We start from the raw sequence: 26,521 nt of genomic DNA on the forward strand, positions 1-26,521 counted from the left end.
ACTCACAGGAGAAGGACCATGTGGTGCCCGAGGCAGCGATATCCCCTTGGAGACAAGTATGCTGGAGGCCGATGTATTGAATCTCGACGCAATTTGAGTGTTCCATCGTCATTAGAAGGCCCTGAACGTTACAATTAACTATCATTTTTGCGTCGGATTCGAAAATCTAGACTCACAGGACAACGACCATAAGGTGCCCGAGGCAGCAATAGACCCTTGGAGACAAGTCGGCTGGAGGCCGATGTATTGAATCTCGACATAATTTGAGTGTTCCATCGGCATTAGGAGGCCCTGAACGTTATAATTAACTATCATTTTTGCGTCGGATTCGATAATCTAAACTCACAGCAGAACGACCATAAGGTGCCCGAGGCAGCAATAGACCCTTGGAGACAAGTCAGCTGGAGGCCGATGTATTGAATCTCGACGCAATTTGAGTGTTCCATCGTCATTACAAGGCCCTGAACGTTACAATTAACTATCATTTTTCCGTCGGATTCGAAAATCTAGACTCACAGGAGAACGACCATAAGGTGCCCGATGCAGCAATAGACCCTTGGAGACAAGTCGGCTGGAGGCCGATGTATTGGATCGCGACGCAATTTGAGTCTTCTATCGGCATTAGGAGGCCCTGAACGTTACAATTAACTATCATTTTTGCGTCGGGTTCGAAAATCTAGACTCACAGGAGAACGACCATAAGGTGCCCGAGGCAGCAATAGACCCTTGGAGACAAGTCGGCTGGAGGCCGATGTATTGTATCTCGACGCAATTTGAGTGTTCCATCGGCATTAGGAGACCCTGAACGTTACAATTAACTATCATTTTAGCGTCGGGTTCGAAAATCTAGACTCACAGGAGAACGACCATAAGGTGCCCGAGGCAGCAATAGACCCTTGGAGACAAGTCGGCTGGAGGACGATGTATTGAATCTCGACGCAATTTGAGAGTTCCATCGTCATTAGGCGGCCCTCAACGTTACAATTAACTATCATTTTTGCGTCGGATTCGAAAATCTAGAATTACAAGAGAACGACCATAAAGTGCCCGAGGCAGCATTAGATCCTTGGAGACAAGTCGGCTGGAGGACGATGTATTGTATCCCGACGCAATTTGAGTGTTCCATCGTCATTACAAGGCCCTGAACGTTACAATTAACTATCATTTTTGCGTCGGATTCGAAAATCTAGACTCACAGGAGAACGACCATAAGGTGCCCGAGGCAGCAATAGACCCTTGGAGACAAGTCGGCTGGAGGACGATGTATTGGATCGCGACGCAATTTGAGTCTTCTATCGTCATTAGGAGGCGCTGAACGTTACAATTCACTATCATTTTTGCGTCGGATTCGAAAATCTAGACTCACAGGAGAAGGACCATGTGGTGCCCGAGGCAGCGATATCCCCTTGGAGACAAGTAGGCTGGAGGCCGATGTATTGAATCTCGACGCAATTTGAATGGTCCATCGGCATTAGGAGGCCCTGAACGTTACAATTAACTATCATTTTTGCGTCGGGTTCGAAAATCTAGACTCACAGGAGAACGACCATAAGGTGCCCGAGGCAGCAATAGACCCTTGGAGAAAATTCGGCTGGAGGACGATGTATTGAATCTCGACGCAATTTGAGTGTTCCATCGTCATTAGAAGGCCCTGAACGTTACAATTAACTATCATTTTTGCGTCGGATTCGAAAATCTAGACTCACAGGACAACGACCATAAGGTGCCCGAGGCAGCAATAGACCCTTGGAGACAAGTCGGCTGGAGGCCGATGTATTGAATCTCGACGCAATTTGAGTATTCCATCGTCATTAGGCGGCCCTGAACGTTACAATTAACGATCATTTTTGCGTCGGATTCGAAAATCTAGACTCACAGGAGAACGACCATAAGGTGCCCGAGGCAGCAATAGACCCTTGGAGACAAGTCGGCTGGAGGACGATGTATTGGATCGCGACCCAATTTGAGTCTTCTATCGTCATTAGGAGGCGCTGAACGTTACAATTCACTATCATTTTTGCGTCGGATTCGAAAATCTAGACTCACAGGAGAAGGACCATGTGGTGCCCGAGGCAGCGATATCCCCTTGGAGACAAGTAGGCTGGAGGCCGATGTATTGAATCTCGACGCAATTTGAGTGTTCCATCGTCATTAGAAGGCCCTGAACGTTACAATTAACTGTCATTTTTGCGTCGGATTCGAAAATCTAGACTCACAGGACAACGACCATAAGGTGCCCGAGGCAGCAATAGACCCTTGGAGACAAGTCGGCTGGAGGCCGATGTATTGAATCTCGACGCAATTTGAGTGTTCCATCGGCATTAGGAGGCCCTGAACGTTATAATTAACGATCATTTTTGCGTCGGATTCGATAATCTAAACTCACAGGAGAACGACCATAAGGTGCCCGAGGCAGCAATAGAACCTTGGAGACAAGTCGGCTGGAGGCCGATGTATTGAATCTCGACGCAATTTGAGTGTTCCATCGTCATTACAAGGCCCTGAACGTTACAATTAACTATCATTTTTGCGTCGGATTCGAAAATCTAGACTCACAGGAGAACGACCATAAGGTGCCCGAGGCAGCAATAGACCCTTGGAGACAAGTCGGCTGGAGGCCGATGTATTGTATCTCGACGCAATTTGAGTGTTCCATCGGCATTAGGAGACCCTGAACGTTACAATTAACTATCATTTTAGCGTCGGGTTCGAAAATCTAGACTCACAGGAGAACGACCATAAGGTGCCCGAGGCAGCAATAGACCCTTGGAGACAAGTCGGCTGGAGGACGATGTATTGAATCTCGACGCAATTTGAGAGTTCCATCGTCATTAGGCGGCCCTCAACGTTACAATTAACTATCATTTTTGCGTCGGATTCGAAAATCTAGAATTACAAGAGAACGACCATAAAGTGCCCGAGGCAGCATTAGATCCTTGGAGACAAGTCGGCTGGAGGACGATGTATTGTATCCCGACGCAATTTGAGTGTTCCATCGTCATTACAAGGCCCTGAACGTTACAATTAACTATCATTTTTGCGTCGGATTCGAAAATCTAGACTCACAGGAGAACGACCATAAGGTGCCCGAGGCAGCAATAGACCCTTGGAGACAAGTCGGCTGGAGGACGATGTATTGGATCGCGACGCAATTTGAGTCTTCTATCGTCATTAGGAGGCGCTGAACGTTACAATTCACTATCATTTTTGCGTCGGATTCGAAAATCTAGACTCACAGGAGAAGGACCATGTGGTGCCCGAGGCAGCGATATCCCCTTGGAGACAAGTAGGCTGGAGGCCGATGTATTGAATCTCGACGCAATTTGAATGTTCCATCGGCATTAGGAGGCCCTGAACGTTACAATTAACTATCATTTTTGCGTCGGGTTCAAAAATCTAGACTCACAGGAGAACGACCATAAGGTGCCCGAGGCAGCAATAGACCCTCGGAGACAAGTCGGCTGGAGGACGATGTATTGAATCTCGACGCAATTTGAGTGTTCCATCGTCATTAGAAGGCCCTGAACGTTACAATTAACTATCATTTTTGCGTCGGATTCGAAAATCTAGACTCACAGGACAACGACCATAAGGTGCCCGAGGCAGCAATAGACCCTTGGAGACAAGTCGGCTGGAGGCCGATGTATTGAATCTCGACGCAATTTGAGTATTCCATCGTCATTAGGCGGCCCTGAACGTTACAATTAACTATCATTTTTGCGTCGGATTCGAAAATCTAGACTCACAGGAGAACGACCATAAGGTGCCCGAGGCAGCAATAGACCCTTGGAGACAAGTCGGCTGGAGGACGATGTATTGGATCGCGACCCAATTTGAGTCTTCTATCGTCATTAGGAGGCGCTGAACGTTACAATTCACTATCATTTTTGCGTCGGATTCGAAAATCTAGACTCACAGGAGAAGGACCATGTGGTGCACGAGGCAGCGATATCCCCTTGGAGACAAGTAGGCTGGAGGCCGATGTATTGAATCTCGACGCAATTTGAGTGTTCCATCGTCATTAGAAGGCCCTGAACGTTACAACTAACTGTCATTTTTGCGTCGGATTCGAAAATCTAGACTCACAGGACAACGACCATAAGGTGCCCGAGGCAGCAATAGACCCTTGGAGACAAGTCGGCTGGAGGCCGATGTATTGAATCTCGACGCAATTTGAGTGTTCCATCGTCATTACAAGGCCCTGAACGTTACAATTAACTATCATTTTTGCGTCGGATTCGAAAATCTAGACTCACAGGAGAACGACCATAAGGTGCCCGAGGCAGCAATAGACCCTTGGAGACAAGTCGGCTGGAGGCCGATGTATTGAATCTCGACGCAATTTGAGTGTTCCATCGTCATTACAAGGCCCTGAACGTTACAATTAACTATCATTTTTGCGTCGGATTCGAAAATCTAGACTCACAGGAGAACGACCATAAGGTGCCCGAGGCAGCAATAGACCCTTGGAGACAAGTCGGCTGGAGGACGATGTATTGAATCTCGACGCAATTTGAGTGTTCCATCGTCATTAGGCGGCCCTGAACGTTACAATTAACTATCCTTTTTGCGTCGGATTCGAAAATCTAGACTCACTGGACAACGACCATAAGGTGCCCGAGGCAGCAATAGACCCTTGGAGACAAGTCGGCTGGACGCCGATGTATTGAATCTCGACGCAATTTGAGTGTTCCATCGTCATTACAAGGCCCTGAACGTTACAATTAACTATCATTTTTGCGTCGGATTCGAAAATCTAGACTCACAGGAGAACGACCATAAGGTGCCCGAGGCAGCAATAGACCCTTGGAGACAAGTCGGCTGGAGGACGATGTATTGGATCGCGACGCAATTTGAGTCTTCTATCGTCATTAGGAGGCGCTGAACGTTACTATTCACTATCACTTTTGCGTCGGATTCGAAAATCTAGACTCACAGGAGAAGGACCATTTGGTGCCCGAGGCAGCGATATCCCCTTGGAAACAAGTAGGCTGGAGGCCGATGTATTGAATCTCGACGCAATTTGAGTGTTCCATCGTCATTAGGAGGCGCTGAACGTTACAATTCACTATCATTTTTGCGTCGGATTCGAAAATCTAGACTCACAGGACAACGACGATAAGGTGCCCGAGGCAGCAATAGACCCTTGGAGACAAGTCGGCTGGAGGCCGATGTATTGAATCTCGACATAATTTGAGTGTTCCATCGGCATTAGGAGGCCCTGAACGTTATAATGAACTATCATTTTTGCGTCGGATTCGATAATCTAAACTCACAGGAGAACGACCATAAGGTGCCCGAGGCAGCAATAGACCCTTGGAGACAAGTCGGCTGGAGGCCGATGTATTGAATCTCGACGCAATTTGAGTGTTCCATCGGCATTAGGAGGCCCTGAACGTTACAATTAACTATCATTTTTGCGTCGGGTTCGAAAATCTAGACTCACAGGAGAACGACCATAAGGTGCCCGAGGCAGCAATAGACCCTTGGAGACAAGTCGGCTGGAGGCCGATGTATTGAATCTCGACGCAATTTGAGTGATCCATCGGCATTAGGAGGCCCTGAACGTTACAATTAACTATCATTTTTGCGTCGGGTTCGAAAATCTAGACTCACAGGAGAACGACCATAAGGTGCCCGAGGCAGCAATAGACCCTTGGAGACAAGTCGGCTGGAGGACGATGTATTGAATCTCGACGCAATTTGAGTGTTCCATCGTCATTAGAAGGCCCTGAACGTTACAATTAACTATCATTTTTGCGTCGGATTCGAAATTCTAGACTCACAGGACAACGACCATAAGGTGCCCGAGGCAGCAATAGACCCTTGGAGACAAGTCGGCTGGAGGCCGATGTATTGAATCTCGACATAATTTGAGTGTTCCATCGGCATTAGGAGGCCCTGAACGTTATAATGAACTATCATTTTTGCGTCGGATTCGATAATCTAAACTCACAGGAGAACGACCATAAGGTGCCCGAGGCAGCAATAGACCCTTGGAGACAAGTCGGCTGGAGGCCGATGTATTGAATCTCGACGCAATTTGAGTGTTCCATCGGCATTAGGAGGCCCTGAACGTTACAATTAACTATCATTTTTGCGTCGGGTTCGAAAATCTAGACTCACAGGAGAACGACCATAAGGTGCCCGAGGCAGCAATAGACCCTTGGAGACAAGTCGGCTGGAGGACGATGTATTGGATCGCGACGCAATTTGAGTCTTCTATCGTCATTAGGAGGCGCTGAACGTTACAATTCACTATCATTTTTGCGTCGGATTCGAAAGTCTAGACTCACAGGAGAAGGACCATGTGGTGCCCGAGGCAGCGATATCCCCTTGGAGACAAGTAGGCTGGAGGCCGATGTATTGAATCTCGACGCAATTTGAGTGTTCCATCGTCATTAGAAGGCCCTGAACGTTACAATTAACTATCATTTTTGCGTCGGATTCGAAAATCTAGACTCACAGGACAACGACCATAAGGTGCCCGAGGCAGCAATAGACCCTTGGAGACAAGTCGGCTGGAGGCCGATGTATTGAATCTCGACGCAATTTGAGTGTTCCATCGGCATTAGGAGGCCCTGAACGTTATAATTAACGATCATTTTTGCGTCGGATTCGATAATCTAAACTCACAGGAGAACGACCCGAGGCAGCAATAGACCCTTGGAGACAAGTCGGCTGGAGGCCGATGTATTGAATCTCGACGCAATTTGAGTGTTCCATCGTCATTACAAGGCCCTGAACGTTACAATTAACTATCATTTTTGCGTCGGATTCGAAAATCTAGACTCACAGGAGAACGACCATAAGGTGCCCGAGGCAGCAATAGACCCTTGGAGACAAGTCGGCTGGAGGCCGATTTATTGAATCTCGACGCAATTTGAGTGTTCCATCGTCATTACAAGGCCCTGACCGTTACAATTAACTATCATTTTTGCGTCGGATTCGAAAATCTAGACTCACAGGAGAACGACCATAAAGTGCCCGAGGCAGCAATAGACCCTTGGAGACAAGTCGGCTGGAGGACGATGTATTGAATCTCGACGCAATTTGAGTGTTCCATCGTCATTAGAAGGCCCTGAACGTTACAATTAACTATCATTTTTGCGTCGGATTCGAAAATCTAGACTCACAGGACAACGACCATAAGGTGCCCGAGGCAGCAATAGACCCTTGGAGACAAGTCGGCTGGAGGCCGATGTATTGATTCTCGACGCAATTAGAGTGTTCCATCGTCATTACAAGGCCCTGAACGTTACAATTAACTATCATTTTTGCGTCGGATTCGAAAATCTAGACTCACAGGAGAACGACCATAAGGTGCCCGAGGCAGCAATAGACCCTTGGAGACAAGTCGGCTGGAGGACGATGTATTGAATCGCGACGCAATTTGAGTCTTCTATCGTCATTAGGAGGCGCTGAACGTTACAATTCACTATCACTTTTGCGTCGGATTCGAAAATCTAGACTCACAGGAGAAGGACCATGTGGTGCCCGAGGCAGCGATATCCCCTTGGAGACAAGTAGGCTGGAGGCCGATGTATTGAATCCCGACGCAATTTGAGAGTTCCATCGTCATTAGGCGGCCCTGAACGTTACAATTAACTATCATTTTTGCATCGGATTCGAAAATCTAGAATTACAAGAGAACGATCATAAAGTGCCCGAGGCAGCATTAGATCCTTGGAGACAAGTCGGCTGGAGGACGATGTATTGTATCTCGACGCAATTTGAGTGTTCCATCGTCATTACAAGGCCCTGAACGTTACAATTAACTATCATTTTTGCGTCGGATTCGAAAATCTAGACTCACAGGAGAACGACCATAAGGTGCCCGAGGCAGCAATAGACCCGTGGAGACAAGTCGGCTGGAGGCCGATGTATTGAATCTCGACGCAATTTGAGTGTTGCATCGGCATTAGGAGGCCCTGAACGTTACAATTAACTATCATTTTTGCGTCGGGTTCGAAAATCTAGACTCACAGGAGAACGACCATAAGGTGCCCGAGGCAGCAATAGACCCTTGGAGACAAGTCGGCTGGAGGACGATGTATTGAATCTCGACGCAATTTGAGTGTTCCATCGTCATTACAAGGCCCTGAACGTTACAATTAACTATCATTTTTGCGTCGGATTCGAAAATCTAGACTCACAGGACAACGACCATAAGGTGGCCGAGGCAGCAATAGACCCTTGGAGACAAGTCGGCTGGAGGCCGATGTATTGAATCTCGACGCAATTTGAGTGTTCCATCGTCATTACAAGGCCCTGAACGTTACAATTAACTATCATTTTTGCGTCGGATTCGAAAATCTAGACTCACAGGAGAACGACCATAAGGTGCCCGAGGCAGCAATAGACCCTTGGAGACAAGTCGGCTGCAGGACGATGTATTGGATCGCGACGCAATTTGAGTCTTCTATCGTCATTAGGAGGCGCTGAACGTTACAATTCACTATCATTTTTGCGTCGGATTCGAAAATCTAGACTCACAGGAGAAGGACCATGTGGTGCCCGAGGCAGCGATATCCCCTTGGAGACAAGTAGGCTGGAGGCCGATGTATTGAATCTCGACGCAATTTGAGTGTTCCATCGTCATTAGAAGGCCCTGAACGTTACAATTAACTATCATTTTTGCGTCGGATTCGAAAATCTAGACTCACAGGACAACGACCATAAGGTGCCCGAGGCAGCAATAGACCCTTGGAGACAAGTCGGCTGGAGGCCGATGTATTGAATCTCGACGCAATTTGAGTGTTCCATCGGCATTAGGAGGCCCTGAACGTTAGAATTAACTATCATTTTTGCGTCGGATTCGAAAATCTAGACTCACAGGACAACGACCGTAAGGTGCCCGAGGCAGCAATAGACCCTTGGAGACAAGTCGGCTGGAGGCCGATGTATTGAATCTCGACGCAATTTGAGTGTTCCATCGGCATTAGGAGGCCCTGAACGTTAGAATTAACTATCATTTTTGCGTCGGATTCGATAATCTAAACTCACACGAGAACGACCATAAGGTGCCCGAGGCAGCAATAGACCCTTGGAGACAAGTCGGCTGGAGGCCGATGTATTGAATCTCGACGCAATTTGAGTGTTCCATCGTCATTAGAAGGCCCTGAGCGTTACAATTAACTATCATTTTTGCGTCGGATTCGAAAATCTAGACTCACAGGACAACGACCATAAGGTGCCCGAGGCAGCAATAGACCCTTGGAGACAAGTCGGCTGGAGGCCGATGTATTGAATCTCGACGCAATTAGAGTGTTCCATCGTCATTACAAGGCCCTGAACGTTACAATTAACTATCATTTTTGCGTCGGATTCGAAAATCTAGACTCACAGGAGAACGACCATAAGGTGCCCGAGGTAGCAATAGACCCTTGGAGACAAGTCGGCTGGAGGACGATGTATTGAATCTCGACGCAATTTGAGTGTTCCATCGTCATTAGAAGGCCCTGAACGTTACAATTAACTATCATTTTTGCGTCGGATTCGAAAATCTAGACTCACAGGACAACGACCATAAGGTGCCCGAGGCAGCAATAGACCCTTGGAGACAAGTCGGCTGGAGGCCGATGTATTGAATCTCGACGCAATTTGAGTGTTCCATCGTCATTACAAGGCCCTGAACGTTACAATTAACTATCATTTTTGCGTCGGATTCGAAAATCTAGACTCACAGGAGAACGACCATAAGGTGCCCGAGGCAGCAATAGACCCTTGGAGACAAGTCGGCTGGAGGACGATGTATTGGATCGCGACGCAATTTGAGTCTTCTATGGTCATTAGGAGGCGCTGAACGTTACAATTCACTATCATTTTTGCGTCGGATTCGAAAATCTATACTCACAGGAGAAGGACCATGTGGTGCCCGAGGCAGCGATATCCCCTTGGAGACAAGTAGGCTGGAGGCCGATGTATTGAATCTCGACGCAATTTGAGTGTTCCATCGTCATTAGAAGGCCCTGAACGTTACAATTAACTATCAGTTTTGCGTCGGATTCGAAAATCTAGACTCACAGGACAACGACCATAAGGTGCCCTAGGCAGCAATAGACCCTTGGAGACAAGTCGGCTGGAGGCCGATGTATTGAATCTCGACGCAATTTGAGTGTTCCATCGTCATTACAAGGCCCTGAACGTTACAATTAACTGTCATTTTTCCGTCGGATTCGAAAATCTAGACTCACAGGAGAACGCCCATAAGGTGCCCGATGCAGCAATAGACCCTTGGAGACAAGTCGGCTGGAGGCCGATGTATTGAATCTCGACGCAATTTGAGTGTTCCATCGGCATTAGGAGGCCCTGAACGTTACAATTAACTATCATTTTTGCGTCGGGTTCGAAAATCTAGAGTCACAGGAGAACGACCATAAGGTGCCCGAGGCAGCAATAGACCCTTGAGGACAAGTCGGCTGGAGGCCGATGTATTGAATCTCGACGCAATTTGAGTGTTCCATCGGCATTAGGAGGCCCTGAACGTTACAATTAACTATCATTTTAGCGTCGGGTTCGAAAATCTAGACTCACAGGAGAACGACCATTAGGTGCCCGAGGCAGCAATAGACCCTTGGAGACAAGTCGGCTGGAGGACGATGTATTGAATCTCGACGCAATTTGAGAATTCCATCGTCATTAGGCGGCCCTGAACGTTACAATTAACTATCATTTTTGCGTCGGATTCGAAAATCTAGAATTACAAGAGAACGATCATAAAGTGCCCGAGGCAGCATTAGATCCTTGGAGACAAGTCGGCTGGAGAACGATGTATTGTATCTCGTCGCAATTTGAGTGTTCCATCGTCATTAGAAGGCCCTGAACGTTACAATTAACTATCATTTTTGCGTCGGATTCGAAAATCTAGACTCACAGGAGAACGACCATAAGGTGCCCGAGGCAGCAATAGACCCTTGGAGACAAGTCGGCTGGAGGACGATGTATTGGATCGCGACGCAATTTGAGTCTTCTATCGTCATTAGGAGGCGCTGAACGTTACAATTCACTATCATTTTTGCGTCGGATTCGAAAATCTAGACTCACAGGAGAAGGATCATATTGTGCCCGAGACAGCAATATCCCCTTGGAGACAAGTCGGCTGGTGGACGATGTATTGAATCTCGACGCAATTTGAGTGTCCCATCGTCATTAGGAGGCCCTAAACCTTACAATTAACTATCATTTTTGCGTCGGATTCGATAATCTAAACTCACAGGAGAACGACCATAAGGTGCCCGAGGCAGCAATAGACCCTTGGAGACAAGTCGGCTGGAGGACGATGTATTGGATCGCGACGCAATTTGAGTCTTCTATCGTCATTAGGAGGCGCTGAACGTTACAATTCACTATCATTTTTGCGTCGGATTCGAAAATCTAGACTCACTGGAGAAGGACCATGTGGTGCCCGAGGCAGCGATATCCCCTTGGAGACAAGTAGGCTGGAGGCCGATGTATTGAATCTCGACGCAATTTGAGTGTTCCATCGTCATTAGGCGGCCCTGAACGTTACAATTAACTATCATTTTTGCGTCGGATTCGAAAATCTAGACTCACTGGACAACGACCATAAGGTGCCCGAGGCAGCAATAGACCCTTGGAGACAAGTCGGCTGGAGGCCGATGTATTGAATCTCGACGTAATTTGAGTGTTCCATCGTCATTACAAGGCCCTGAACGTTACAATTAACTATCATTTTTGCGTCGGATTCGAAAATCTAGACTCACAAGAGAACGACCATAAGGTGCCCGAGGCAGCAATAGACCCTTGGAGACAAGTCGGCTGGAGGACGATGTATTGGATCGCGACGCAATTTGAGTCTTCTATCGTCATTAGGAGGCGCTGAACGTTACAATTCTCTATCACTTTTGCGTCGGTTTCGAAAATCTAGACTCACAGGAGAAGGACCATGTGGTGCCCGAGGCAGCGATATCCCCTTGGAGACAAGTAGGCTGGAGGCCGATGTATTGAATCTCGACGCAATTTGAGTGTTCCATCGTCATTAGGAGGCGCTGAACGTTACAATTCACTATCATTTTTGCGTCGGATTCGAAAATCTAGACTCACAGGACAACGACCATAAGGTGCCCGAGGCAGCAATAGACCCTTGGAGACAAGTCGGCTGGAGGCCGATGTATTGAATCTCGACATAATTTGAGTGTTCCATCGGCATTAGGAGGCCCTGAACGTTATAATGAACTATCATTTTTGCGTCGGATTCGATAATCTAAACTCACAGGAGAACGACCATAAGGTGCCCGAGGCAGCAATAGACCCTTGGAGACAAGTCGGCTGGAGGCCGATGTATTGAATCTCGACGCAATTTGAGTGTTCCATCGTCATTAGGAGGCCCTGAACGTTATAATTAACTATCATTTTTCCGTCGGATTCGAAAATCTAGACTCACAGGAGAACGACCATAAGGTGCCCGATGCAGCAATAAACCCTTGGAGACAAGTCGGCTGGAGGCCGATGTATTGAATCTCGACGCAATTTGAGTGTTCCATCGGCATTAGGAGGCCCTGAACGTTACAATTAACTATCATTTTTGCGTCGGGTTCGAAAATCTAGACTCACAGGAGAACGACCATAAGGTGCCCGAGGCAGCAATAGACCCTTGGAGACAAGTCGGCTGGAGGCCGATGTATTGAATCTCGACGCAATTTGAGTGTTCCATCGGCATTAGGAGGCCCTGAACGTTACAATTAACTATCATTTTTGCGTCGGGTTCGAAAATCTAGACTCACAGGAGAACGACCATAAGGTGCCCGAGGCAGCAATAGACCCTTGGAGACAAGTCGGCTGGAGGACGATGTATTGAATCTCGACGCAATTTGAGTGTTCCATCGTCATTAGAAGGCCCTGAACGTTACAATTAACTATCATTTTTGCGTCGGATTCGAAAATCTAGACTCACAGGACAACGACCATAAGGAGCCCGAGGCAGCAATAGACCCTTGGAGACAAGTCGGCTGGAGGCCGATGTATTGAATCTCGACGCAATTTGAGTATTCCATCGTCATTAGGCGGCCCTGAACGTTACAATTAACTATCATTTTTGCGTCGGATTCGAAAATCTTGACTCACAGGAGAACGACCATAAGGTGCCCGAGGCAGCAATAGACCCTTGGAGACAAGTCGGCTGGAGGACGATGTATTGGATCGCGACGCAATTTGAGTCTTCTATCGTCATTAGGAGGCGCTGAACGTTACAATTCACTATCATTTTTGCGTCGGATTCGAAAATCTTTACCCACAGGAGAAGGACCATGTGGTGCCCGAGGCAGCGATATCCCCTTGGAGACAAGTAGGCTGGAGGCCGATGTATTGAATCTCGACGCAATTTGAGTGTTCCATCGTCATTAGAAGGCCCTGAACGTTACAATTAACTATCATTTTTGCGTCGGATTCGAAAATCTGGACTCACAGGACAACGACCATAAGGTGCCCGAGGCAGCAATAGACCCTTGGAGACAAGTCGGCTGGAGGCCGATGTATTGAATCTCGACGCAATTTGAGTGTTCCATCGGCATTAGGAGGCCCTGAACGTTATAATTAACGATCATTTTTGCGTCGGATTCGATAATCTAAACTCACAGGAGAACGACCATAAGGTGCCCGAGGCAGCAATAGACCCTTGGAGACAAGTCGGCTGGAGGACGATGTATTGAATCTCGACGCAATTTGAGTGTTCCATCGTCATTAGAAGGCCCTGAACGTTACAATTAACTATTTTTTTTGCGTCGGATTCGAAAATCTAGACTCACAGGACAACGACCATAAGGTGCCCGAGGCAGCAATAGACCCTTGGAGACAAGTCGGCTGGAGGCCGATGTATTGAATCTCGACGCAATTAGAGTGTTCCATCGTCATTACAAGGCCCTGAACGTTACAATTAACTATCATTTTTGCGTCGGATTCGAAAATCTAGACTCACAGGAGAACGACCATAAGGTGCCCGAGGCAGCAATAGACCCTTGGAGACAAGTCGGCTGGAGGACGATGTATTGGATCGCGACGCAATTTGAGTCTTCTATCGTCATTAGGAGGCGCTGAACGTTACAATTCACTATCACTTTTGCGTCGGATTCGAAAATCTAGACTCACAGGAGAAGGACCATGTGGTGCCCGAGGCAGCGATATCCCCTTGGAGACAAGTAGGCTGGAGGCCGATGTATTGAATCTCGACGCAATTTGAGTGTTCCATCGTCATTAGGAGGCGCTGAACGTTACAATTCACTATCATTTTTGCGTCGGATTCGAAAATCTAGACTCACAGGACAACGACCATAAGGTGCCCGAGGCAGCAATAGACCCTTGGAGACAAGTCGGCTGGAGGCCGATGTATTGAATCTCGACGCAATTTGAGTGTTCCATCGGCATTAGGAGGCCCTGAACGTTACAATTAACTATCATTTTAGCGTCGGGTTCGAAAATCTAGACTCACAGGAGAACGACCATAAGGTGCCCGAGGCAGCAATAGACCCTTGGAGACAAGTCGGCTGGAGGACGATGTATTGAATCTCGACGCAATTTGAGAGTTCCATCGTCATTAGGCGGCCCTGAACGTTACAATTAACTATCATTTTTGCATCGGATTCGAAAATCTAGAATTACAAGAGAACGACCATAAAGTGCCCGAGGCAGCATTAGATCCTTGGAGACAAGTCGGCTGGAGGACGATGTATTGTATCTCGACGCAATTTGAGTATTCCATCGTCATTAGAAGGCCCTGAACGTTACAATTAACTATCATTTTTGCGTCGGATTCGAAAATCTAGACTCACAGGACAACGACCACAAGGTGCCCGAGGCAGCAATAGACCCTTGGAGACAAGTCGGCTGGAGGACGATGTATTGAATCTCGACGCAATTTGAGTGTTCCATCGTCATTACAAGGCCCTGAACGTTACAATTAACTATCATTTTTGCGTCGGATTCGAAAATCTAGACTCACAGGACAACGACCATAAGGTGCCCGAGGCAGCAATAGACCCTTGGAGACAAGTCGGCTGGAGGACGATATATTGGATCGCGACGCAATTTGAGTCTTCTATCGTCATTAGGAGGCGCTGAACGTTACAATTCACTATCATTGTTGCGTCGGATTCGAAAATCTATACTCACAGGAGAAGGACCATGTGGTGCCCGAGGCAGCGATATCCCCTTGGAGACAAGTAGGCTGGAGGCCGATGTATTGAATCTCGACGCAATTTGAGTGTTCCATCGTCATTAGAAGGCCCTGAACGTTACAATTAACTATCATTTTTGCGTCGGATTCGAAAATCTAGACTCACAGTACAACGACCATAAGGTGCCCTAGGCAGCAATAGACCCTTGGAGACAAGTCGGCTGGAGCCCGATGTATTGAATCTCGACCCAATTTGAGTGTTCCATCGGCATTAGGAGGCCCTGAACGTTATAATTAACTATCATTTTTGCGTCGGATTCGATAATCTAAACTCACAGGAGAACGACCATAAGGTGCCCGAGGCAGCAATAGACCCTTGGAGACAAGTCGGCTGGAGGCCGATGTATTGAATCTCGACGCAATTTGAGTGTTCCATCGTCATTAGGAGGCCCTGAACGTTATAATTAACTATCATTTTTGCGTCGGATTCGAAAATCTAAACTCACAGGAGAACGACCATAAGGTGCCCGAGGCAGCAATAGACCCTTGGAGACAAGTCGGCTGGAGGCCGATGTATTGAATCTCGACGCAATTTGAGTGTTCCATCGTCATTAGGAGGCCCTGAACGTTATAATTAACTATCATTTTTGCGTCGGATTCGAAAATCTAAACTCACAGGAGAACGACCATAAGGTGCCCGAGGCAGCAATATCCCCTTGGAGACAAGTAGGCTGGAGGCCGATGTATTGAATCTCGACGCAATTTGAGTGTTCCATCGTCATTAGAAGGCCCTGAACGTTACAATTAACTATCATTTTTGCGTCGGATTCGAAAATCTAGACTCACAGTACAACGACCATAAGGTGCCCGAGGCAGCAATAGACCCTTGGAGACAAGTCGGCTGGAGCCCGATGTATTGAATCTCGACGCAATTTGAGTGTTCCATCGGCATTAGGAGGCCCTGAACGTTATAATTAACTATCATTTTTGCGTCGGATTCGATAATCTAAACTCACAGGAGAACGACCATAAGGTGCCCGAGGCAGCAATAGACCCTTGGAGACAAGTCGGCTGGAGGCCGATGTATTGAATCTCGACGCAATTTGAGTGTTCCATCGTCATTAGGAGGCCCTGAACGTTATAATTAACTATCATTTTTGCGTCGGATTCGAAAATCTAAACTCACAGGAGAACGACCATAAGGTGCCCGAGGCAGCAATAGACCCTTGGAGACAAGTCGGCTGGAGGCCGATGTATTGAATCTCGACGCAATTTGAGTGTTCCATCGGCATTAGGAGGCCCTGAACGTTATAATTAACTATCATTTTTGCGTCGGATTCGATAATCTAAACTCACAGGAGAACGACCATAAGGTGCCCGAGGCAGCAATAGACCCTTGGAGACAAGTCGGCTGGAGGACGATGTATTGAATCTCGACGCAATTTGAGTGTTCCATCGTCATTACAAGGCCCTGAACGTTACAATTATCTATCATTTTTGCGTCGGATTCGAAAATCTAGACTCACAGGACAACGACCATAAGGTGGCCGAGGCAGCAATAGACCCTTGGAGACAAGTCGGCTGGAGGCCGATGTATTGAATCTCGACGCAATTTGAGTGTTCCATCGTCATTACAAGGCCCTGAACGTTACAATTAACTATCATTTTTGCGTCGGAATCGAAAATCTAGACTCACAGGAGAACGACCATAAGGTGCCCGAGGCAGCAATAGACCCTTGGAGACAAGTCGGCTGCAGGACGATGTATTGGATCGCGACGCAATTTGAGTCTTCTATCGTCCTTAGGAGGCGCTGAACGTTACAATTCACTATCATTTTTGCGTCGGATTCGAAAATCTAGACTCACAGGAGAAGGACCATGTGGTGCCCGAGGCAGCGATATCCCCTTGGAGACAAGTAGGCTGGAGGGCGATGTATTGAATCTCGACGCAATTTGAGTGTTCCATCGTCATTAGAAGGCCCTGAACGTTACAATTAACTATCATTTTTGCGTCGGATTCGAAAATCTAGACTCACAGGACAACGACCATAAGGTGGCCGAGGCAGCAATAGACCCTTGGAGACAAGTCGGCTGGAGGCCGATGTATTGAATCTCGACGCAATTTGAGTGTTCCATCGTCATTACAAGGCCCTGAACGTTACAATTAACTATCATTTTTGCGTCGGAATCGAAAATCTAGACTCACAGGAGAACGACCATAAGGTGCCCGAGGCAGCAATAGACCCTTGGAGACAAGTCGGCTGCAGGACGATGTATTGGATCGCGACGCAATTTGAGTCTTCTATCGTCATTAGGAGGCGCTGAACGTTACAATTCACTATCATTTTTGCGTCGGATTCGAAAATCTAGACTCACAGGAGAAGGACCATGTGGTGCCCGAGGCAGCGATATCCCCTTGGAGACAAGTAGGCTGGAGGCCGATGTATTGAATCTCGACGCAATTTGAGTGTTCCATCGTCATTAGAAGGCCCTGAACGTTACAATTAACTATCATTTTTGCGTCGGATTCGAAAATCTAGACTCACAGGACAACGACCATAAGGTGCCCGAGGCAGCAATAGACCCTTGGAGACAAGTCGGCTGGAGGCCGATGTATTGAATCTCGACGCAATTTGAGTGTTCCATCGGCATTAGGAGGCCCTGAACGTTATAATTAACTATCATTTTTGCGTCGGATTCGATAATCTAAACTCACAGGAGAACGACCATAAGGTGCCCGAGGCAGCAATAGACCCTTGGAGACAAGTCGGCTGGAGGCCGATGTATTGAATCTCGACGCAATTTGAGTGTTCCATCGTCATTACAAGGCCCTGAACGTTACAATTAACTATCATTTTTGCGTCGGATTCGAAAATCTAGACTCACAGGAGAACGACTATAAGGTGCCCGAGGCAGCAATAGACCCTTGGAGACAAGTCGGCTGGAGGACGATGTATTGAATCTCGACGCAATTTGAGTGTTCCATCGTCATTAGAAGGCCCTGAACGATACAATTAACTATCATTTTTGCGTCGGATTCGAAAATCTAGACTCACAGGAGAACGACCATAAGGTGCCCGAGGCAGCAATAGACCCTTGGAGACAACTCGGCTGGAGGACGATGTATTGGATCGCGACGCAATTTGAGTCTTCTATCGTCATTAGGAGGCGCTGAACGTTACAATTCACTATCATTTTTGCGTCGGATTCGAAAATCTAGACTCACAGGAGAACGACCATGTGGTGCCCGAGGCAGCGATATCCCCTTGGAGACAAGTAGGCTGGAGGCCGATGTATTGAAACTCGACGCAATTTGAGTGTTCCATCGTCATTAGAAGGCCCTGAACGTTACAATTAACTATCATTTTTGCGTCGGATTCGAAAATCTAGACTCACAGGACAACGACCGTAAGGTGCCCGAGGCAGCAATAGACCCTTGGAGACAAGTCGGCTGGAGGCCGATGTATTGAATCTCGACGCAATTTGAGTGTTCCATCGGCATTAGGAGGCCCTGAACGTTAGAATTAACTATCATTTTTGCGTCGGATTCGATAATCTAAACTCACACGAGAACGACCATAAGGTGCCCGAGGCAGCAATAGACCCTTGGAGACAAGTCGGCTGGAGGCCGATGTATTGAATCTCGACGCAATTTGAGTGTTCCATCGTCATTACAAGGCCCTGAACGTTACAATTAACTATCATTTTTGCGTCGGATTCGAAAATCTAGACTCACAGGAGAACGACCATAAGGTGCCCGAGGCAGCAATAGACCCTTGGAGACAAGTCGGCTGGAGGACGATGTATTGAATCTCGACGCAATTTGAGTGTTCCATCGTCATTAGAAGGCCCTGAACGTTACAATTAACTATCATTTTTGCGTCGGATTCGAAAATCTAGACTCACAGGACAACGACCATAAGGTGCCCGAGGCAGCAATAGACCCTTGGAGACAAGTCGGCTGGAGGCCGATGTATTGAATCTCGACGCAATTTGAGTGTTCCATCGTCATTACAAGGCCCTGAACGTTACAATTAACTATCATTTTTGCGTCGGATTCGAAAATCTAGACTCACAGGAGAACGACCATAAGGTGCCCGAGGTAGCAATAGACCCTTGGAGACAAGTCGGCTGGAGGACGATGTATTGAATCTCGACGCAATTTGAGTGTTCCATCGTCATTAGAAGGCCCTGAACGTTACAATTAACTATCATTTTTGCGTCGGATTCGAAAATCTAGACTCACAGGACAACGACCTTAAGGTGCCCGAGGCAGCAATAGACCCTTGGAGACAAGTCGGCTGGAGGCCGATGTATTGAATCTCGACGCAATTTGAGTGTTCCATCGTCATTACAAGGCCCTGAACGTTACAATTAACTATCATTTTTGCGTCGGATTCGAAAATCTAGACTCACAGGAGAACGACCATAAGGTGCCCGAGGCAGCAATAGACCCTTGGAGACAAGTCGGCTGGAGGACGATGTATTGGATCGCGACGCAATTTGAGTCTTCTATGGTCATTAGGAGGCGCTGAACGTTACAATTAACTATCATTTTTGCGTCGGATTCGAAAATCTAGACTCACTGGACAACGACCATAAGGTGCCCGAGGCAGCAATAGACCCTTGGAGACAAGTCGGCTGGAGGCCGATGTATTGAATCTCGACGCAATTTGAGTGTTCCATCGTCATTACAAGGCCCTGAACGTTACAATTAACTATCATTTTTGCGTCGGATTCGAAAATCTAGACTCACAGGAGAACGACCATAAGGTGCCCGAGGCAGCAATAGACCCTTGGAGACAAGTCGGCTGGAGGACGATGTATTGGATCGCGACGCAATTTTAGTCTTCTATCGTCATTAGGAGGCGCTGAACGTTACAATTCTCTATCACTTTTGCGTCGGTTTCGAAAATCTAGACTCACAGGAGAAGGACCATGTGGTGCCCGAGGCAGCGATATCCCCTTGGAGACAAGTAGGCTGGAGGCCGATGTATTGAATCTCGACGCAATTTGAGTGTTCCATCGTCATTAGGAGGCGCTGAACGTTACAATTCACTATCATTTTTGCGTCGGATTCGAAAATCTAGACTCACAGGACAACGACCATAAGGTGCCCGAGGCAGCAATAGACCCTTGGAGACAAGTCGGCTGGAGGCCGATGTATTGAATCTCGACATAATTTGAGTGTTCCATCGGCATTAGGAGGCCCTGAACGTTATAATGAACTATCATTTTTGCGTCGGATTCGATAATCTAAACTCACAGGAGAACGACCATAAGGTGCCCGAGGCAGCAATAGACCCTTGGAGACAAGTCGGCTGGAGGCCGATGTATTGAATCTCGACGCAATTTGAGTGTTCCATCGTCATTAGGAGGCCCTGAACGTTATAATTAACTATCATTTTTCCGTCGGATTCGAAAATCTAGACTCACAGGAGAACGACCATAAGGTGCCCGATGCAGCAATAAACCCTTGGAGACAAGTCGGCTGGAGGCCGATGTATTGAATCTCGACGCAATTTGAGTGTTCCATCGGCATTAGGAGGCCCTGAACGTTACAATTAACTATCATTTTTGCGTCGGGTTCGAAAATCTAGACTCACAGGAGAACGACCATAAGGTGCCCGAGGCAGCAATAGACCCTTGGAGACAAGTCGGCTGGAGGCCGATGTATTGAATCTCGACGCAATTTGAGTATTCCATCGTCATTAGGCGGCCCTGAACGTTACAATTAACTATCATTTTTGCGTCGGATTCGAAAATCTAGACTCACAGGAGAACGACCATAAGGTGCCCGAGGCAGCAATAGACCCTTGGAGACAAGTCGGCTGGAGGACGATGTATTGGATCGCGACGCAATTTGAGTCTTCTATCGTCATTAGGAGGCGCTGAACGTTACAATTCACTATCATTTTTGCGTCGGATTCGAAAATCTTTACCCACAGGAGAAGGACCATGTGGTGCCCGAGGCAGCGATATCCCCTTGGAGACAAGTAGGCTGGAGGCCGATGTATTGAATCTCGACGCAATTTGAGTGTTCCATCGTCATTAGAAGGCCCTGAACGTTACAATTAACTATCATTTTTGCGTCGGGTTCGAAAATCTAGAGTCACAGGAGAACGACCATAAGGTGCCCGAGGCAGCAATAGACCCTTGGAGACAAGTCGGCTGGAGGCCGATGTATTCAATCTCGACGCAATTTGAGTGTTCCATCGGCATTAGGAGGCCCTGAACGTTACAATTAACTATCATTTTAGCGTCGGGTTCGAAAATCTAGACTCACAGGAGAACGACCATTAGGTGCCCGAGGCAGCAATAGACCCTTGGAGACAAGTCGGCTGGAGGACGATGTATTGAATCTCGACGCAATTTGAGAATTCCATCGTCATTAGGCGGCCCTGAACGTTACAATTAACTATCATTTTTGCGTCGGATTCGAAAATCTAGAATTACAAGAGAACGATCATAAAGTGCCCGAGGCAGCATTAGATCCTTGGAGACAAGTCGGCTGGAGAACGATGTATTGTATCTCGTCGCAATTTGAGTGTTCCATCGTCATTAGAAGGCCCTGAACGTTACAATTAACTATCATTTTTGCGTCGGATTCGAAAATCTAGACTCACAGGAGAACGACCATAAGGTGCCCGAGGCAGCAATAGACCCTTGGAGACAAGTCGGCTGGAGGACGATGTATTGGATCGCGACGCAATTTGAGTCTTCTATCGTCATTAGGAGGCGCTGAACGTTACAATTCACTATCATTTTTGCGTCGGATACGATAATCTAGACTCACAGGAGAAGGATCATATTGTGCCCGAGACAGCAATATCCCCTTGGAGACAAGTCGGCTGGTGGACGATGTATTGAATCTCGACGCAATTTGAGTGTCCCATCGTCATTAGGAGGCCCTAAACCTTACTATTAACTATCATTTTTGCGTCGGATTCGATAATCTAAACTCACAGGAGAACGACCATAAGGTGCCCGAGGCAGCAATAGACCCTTGGAGACAAGTCGGCTGGAGGACGATGTATTGGATCGCGACGCAATTTGAGTCTTCTAACGTCATTAGGAGGCGCTGAACGTTACAATTCACTATCATTTTTGCGTCGGATTCGAAAATCTATACTCACAGGAGAAGGACCATGTGGTGCCCGAGGCAGCGATATCCCCTTGGAGACAAGTAGGCTGGAGGCCGATGTATTGAATCTCGACGCAATTTGAGTGTTCCATCGTCATTAGGCGGCCCTGAACGTTACAATTAACTATCATTTTTGCGTCGGATTCGAAAATCTAGACTCACTGGACAACGACCATAAGGTGCCCGAGGCAGCAATAGACCCTTGGAGACAAGTCGGCTGGAGGCCGATGTATTGAATCTCGACGCAATTTGAGTGTTCCATCGTCATTACAAGGCCCTGAACGTTACAATTAACTATCATTTTTGCGTCGGATTCGAAAATCTAGACTCACAGGAGAACGACCATAAGGTGCCCGAGGCAGCAATAGACCCTTGGAGACAAGTCGGCTGGAGGACGATGTATTGGATCGCGACGCAATTTTAGTCTTCTATCGTCATTAGGAGGCGCTGAACGTTACAATTCTCTATCACTTTTGCGTCGGTTTCGAAAATCTAGACTCACAGGAGAAGGACCATGTGGTGCCCGAGGCAGCGATATCCCCTTGGAGACAAGTAGGCTGGAGGCCGATGTATTGAATCTCGACGCAATTTGAGTATTCCATCGTCATTAGGAGGCGCTGAACGTTACAATTCACTATCATTTTTGCGTCGGATTCGAAAATCTAGACTCACAGGACAACGACCATAAGGTGCCCGAGGCAGCAATAGACCCTTGGAGACAAGTCGGCTGGAGGCCGATGTATTGAATCTCGACATAATTTGAGTGTTCCATCGGCATTAGGAGGCCCTGAACGTTATAATGAACTATCATTTTTGCGTCGGATTCGATAATCTAAACTCACAGGAGAACGACCATAAGGTGCCCGAGGCAGCAATAGACCCTTGGAGACAAGTCGGCTGGAGGCCGATGTATTGAATCTCGACGCAATTTGAGTGTTCCATCGTCATTAGGAGGCCCTGAACGTTATAATTAACTATCATTTTTCCGTCGGATTCGAAAATCTAGACTCACAGGAGAACGACCATAAGGTGCCCGATGCAGCAATAAACCCTTGGAGACAAGTCGGCTGGAGGCCGATGTATTGAATCTCGACGCAATTTGAGTGTTCCATCGGCATTAGGAGGCCCTGAACGTTACAATTAACTATCATTTTAGCGTCGGGTTCGAAAATCTAGACTCACAGGAGAACGACCATAAGGTGCCCGAGGCAGCAATAGACCCTTGGAGACAAGTCGGCTGGAGGCCGATGTATTGAATCTCGACGCAATTTGAGTGTTCCATCGGCATTAGGAGGCCCTGAACGTTACAATTAACTATCATTTTTGCGTCGGGTTCGAAAATCTAGACTCACAGGAGAACGACCATAAGGTGCCCGAGGCAGCAATAGACCCTTGGAGACAAGTCGGCTGGAGGACGATGTATTGAATCTCGACGCAATTTGAGTGTTCCATCGTCATTAGAAGGCCCTGAACGTTACAATTAACTATCATTTTTGCGTCGGATTCGAAAATCTAGACTCACAGGACAACGACCATAAGGTGCCCGAGGCAGCAATAGACCCTTGGAGACAAGTCGGCTGGAGGCCGATGTATTGAATCTCGACGCAATTTGAGTATTCCATCGTCATTAGGCGGCCCTGAACGTTACAATTAACTATCATTTTTGCGTCGGATTCGAAAATCTAGACTCACAGGAGAACGACCATAAGGTGCCCGAGGCAGCAATAGACCCTTGGAGACAAGTCGGCTGGAGGACGATGTATTGGATCGCGACGCAATTTGAGTCTTCTATCGTCATTAGGAGGCGCTGAACGTTACAATTCACTATCATTTTTGCGTCGGATTCGAAAATCTTTACCCACAGGAGAAGGACCATGTGGTGCCCGAGGCAGCGATATCCCCTTGGAGACAAGTAGGCTGGAGGCCGATGTATTGAATCTCGACGCAATTTGAGTGTTCCATCGTCATTAGAAGGCCCTGAACGTTACAATTAACTATCATTTTTGCGTCGGATTCGAAAATCTGGACTCACAGGACAACGACCATAAGGTGCCCGAGGCAGCAATAGACCCTTGGAGACAAGTCGGCTGGAGGCCGATGTATTGAATCTCGACGCAATTTGAGTGTTCCATCGGCATTAGGAGGCCCTGAACGTTATAATTAACGATCATTTTTGCGTCGGATTCGATAATCTAAACTCACAGGAGAACGACCATAAGGTGCCCGAGGCAGCAATAGACCCTTGGAGACAAGTCGGCTGGAGGCCGATGTATTGAATCTCGACGCAATTTGAGTGTTCCATCGTCATTACAAGGCCCTGAACGTTACAATTAACTATCATTTTTGCGTCGGATTCGAAAATCTAGACTCACAGGAGAACGACCATAAGGTGCCCGAGGCAGCAATAGACCCTTGGAGACAAGTCGGCTGGAGGCCGATGTATTGAATCTCGACGCAATTTGAGTGTTCCATCGTCATTACAAGGCCCTGAACGTTACAATTAACTATCATTTTTGCGTCGGATTCGAAAATCTAGACTCACAGGAGAACGACCATAAGGTGCCCGAGGCAGCAATAGACCCTTGGAGACAAGTCGGCTGGAGGACGATGTATTGATTCTCGACGCAATTTGAGTGTTCCATCGTCATTAGAAGGCCCTGAACGTTACAATTAACTATCATTTTTGCGTCGGATTCGAAAATCTAGACTCACAGGACAACGACCATAAGGTGCCCGAGGCAGCAATAGACCCTTGGAGACAAGTCGGCTGGAGGCCGATGTATTGAATCTCGACGCAATTAGAGTGTTCCATCGTCATTACAAGGCCCTGAACGTTACAATTAACTATCATTTTTGCGTCGGATTCGAAAATCTAGACTCACAGGACAACGACCATAAGGTGCCCGAGGCAGCAATAGACCCTTGGAGACAAGTCGGCTGGAGGACGATGTATTGGATCGCGACGCAATTTGAGTCTTCTAACGTCATTAGGAGGCGCTGAACGTTACAATTCACTATCATTTTTGCGTCGGATTCGAAAATCTATACTCACAGGAGAAGGACCATGTGGTGCCCGAGGCAGCGATATCCCCTTGGAGACAAGTAGGCTGGAGGCCGATGTATTGAATCTCGACGCAATTTGAGTGTTCCATCGTCATTAGGCGGCCCTGAACGTTACAATTAACTATCATTTTTGCGTCGGATTCGAAAATCTAGACTCACTGGACAACGACCATAAGGTGCCCGAGGCAGCAATAGACCCTTGGAGACAAGTCGGCTGGAGGCCGATGTATTGAATCTCGACGCAATTTGAGTGTTCCATCGTCATTACAAGGCCCTGAACGTTACAATTAACTATCATTTTTGCGTCGGATTCGAAAATCTAGACTCACAGGAGAACGACCATAAGGTGCCCGAGGCAGCAATAGACCCTTGGAGACAAGTCGGCTGGAGGACGATGTATTGGATCGCGACGCAATTTTAGTCTTCTATCGTCATTAGGAGGCGCTGAACGTTACAATTCTCTATCACTTTTGCGTCGGTTTCGAAAATCTAGACTCACAGGAGAAGGACCATGTGGTGCCCGAGGCAGCGATATCCCCTTGGAGACAAGTAGGCTGGAGGCCGATGTATTGAATCTCGACGCAATTTGAGTATTCCATCGTCATTAGGAGGCGCTGAACGTTACAATTCACTATCATTTTTGCGTCGGATTCGAAAATCTAGACTCACAGGACAACGACCATAAGGTGCCCGAGGCAGCAATAGACCCTTGGAGACAAGTCGGCTGGAGGCCGATGTATTGAATCTCGACATAATTTGAGTGTTCCATCGGCATTAGGAGGCCCTGAACGTTATAATGAACTATCATTTTTGCGTCGGATTCGATAATCTAAACTCACAGGAGAACGACCATAAGGTGCCCGAGGCAGCAATAGACCCTTGGAGACAAGTCGGCTGGAGGCCGATGTATTGAATCTCGACGCAATTTGAGTGTTCCATCGTCATTAGGAGGCCCTGAACGTTATAATTAACTATCATTTTTCCGTCGGATTCGAAAATCTAGACTCACAGGAGAACGACCATAAGGTGCCCGATGCAGCAATAAACCCTTGGAGACAAGTCGGCTGGAGGCCGATGTATTGAATCTCGACGCAATTTGAGTGTTCCATCGGCATTAGGAGGCCCTGAACGTTACAATTAACTATCATTTTAGCGTCGGGTTCGAAAATCTAGACTCACAGGAG

Source organism: Schistocerca serialis, chromosome 11, assembly GCF_023864345.2.
Source record: "Schistocerca serialis cubense isolate TAMUIC-IGC-003099 chromosome 11, iqSchSeri2.2, whole genome shotgun sequence".
Taxonomy (NCBI): Eukaryota; Metazoa; Arthropoda; class Insecta; order Orthoptera; family Acrididae; genus Schistocerca; species Schistocerca serialis.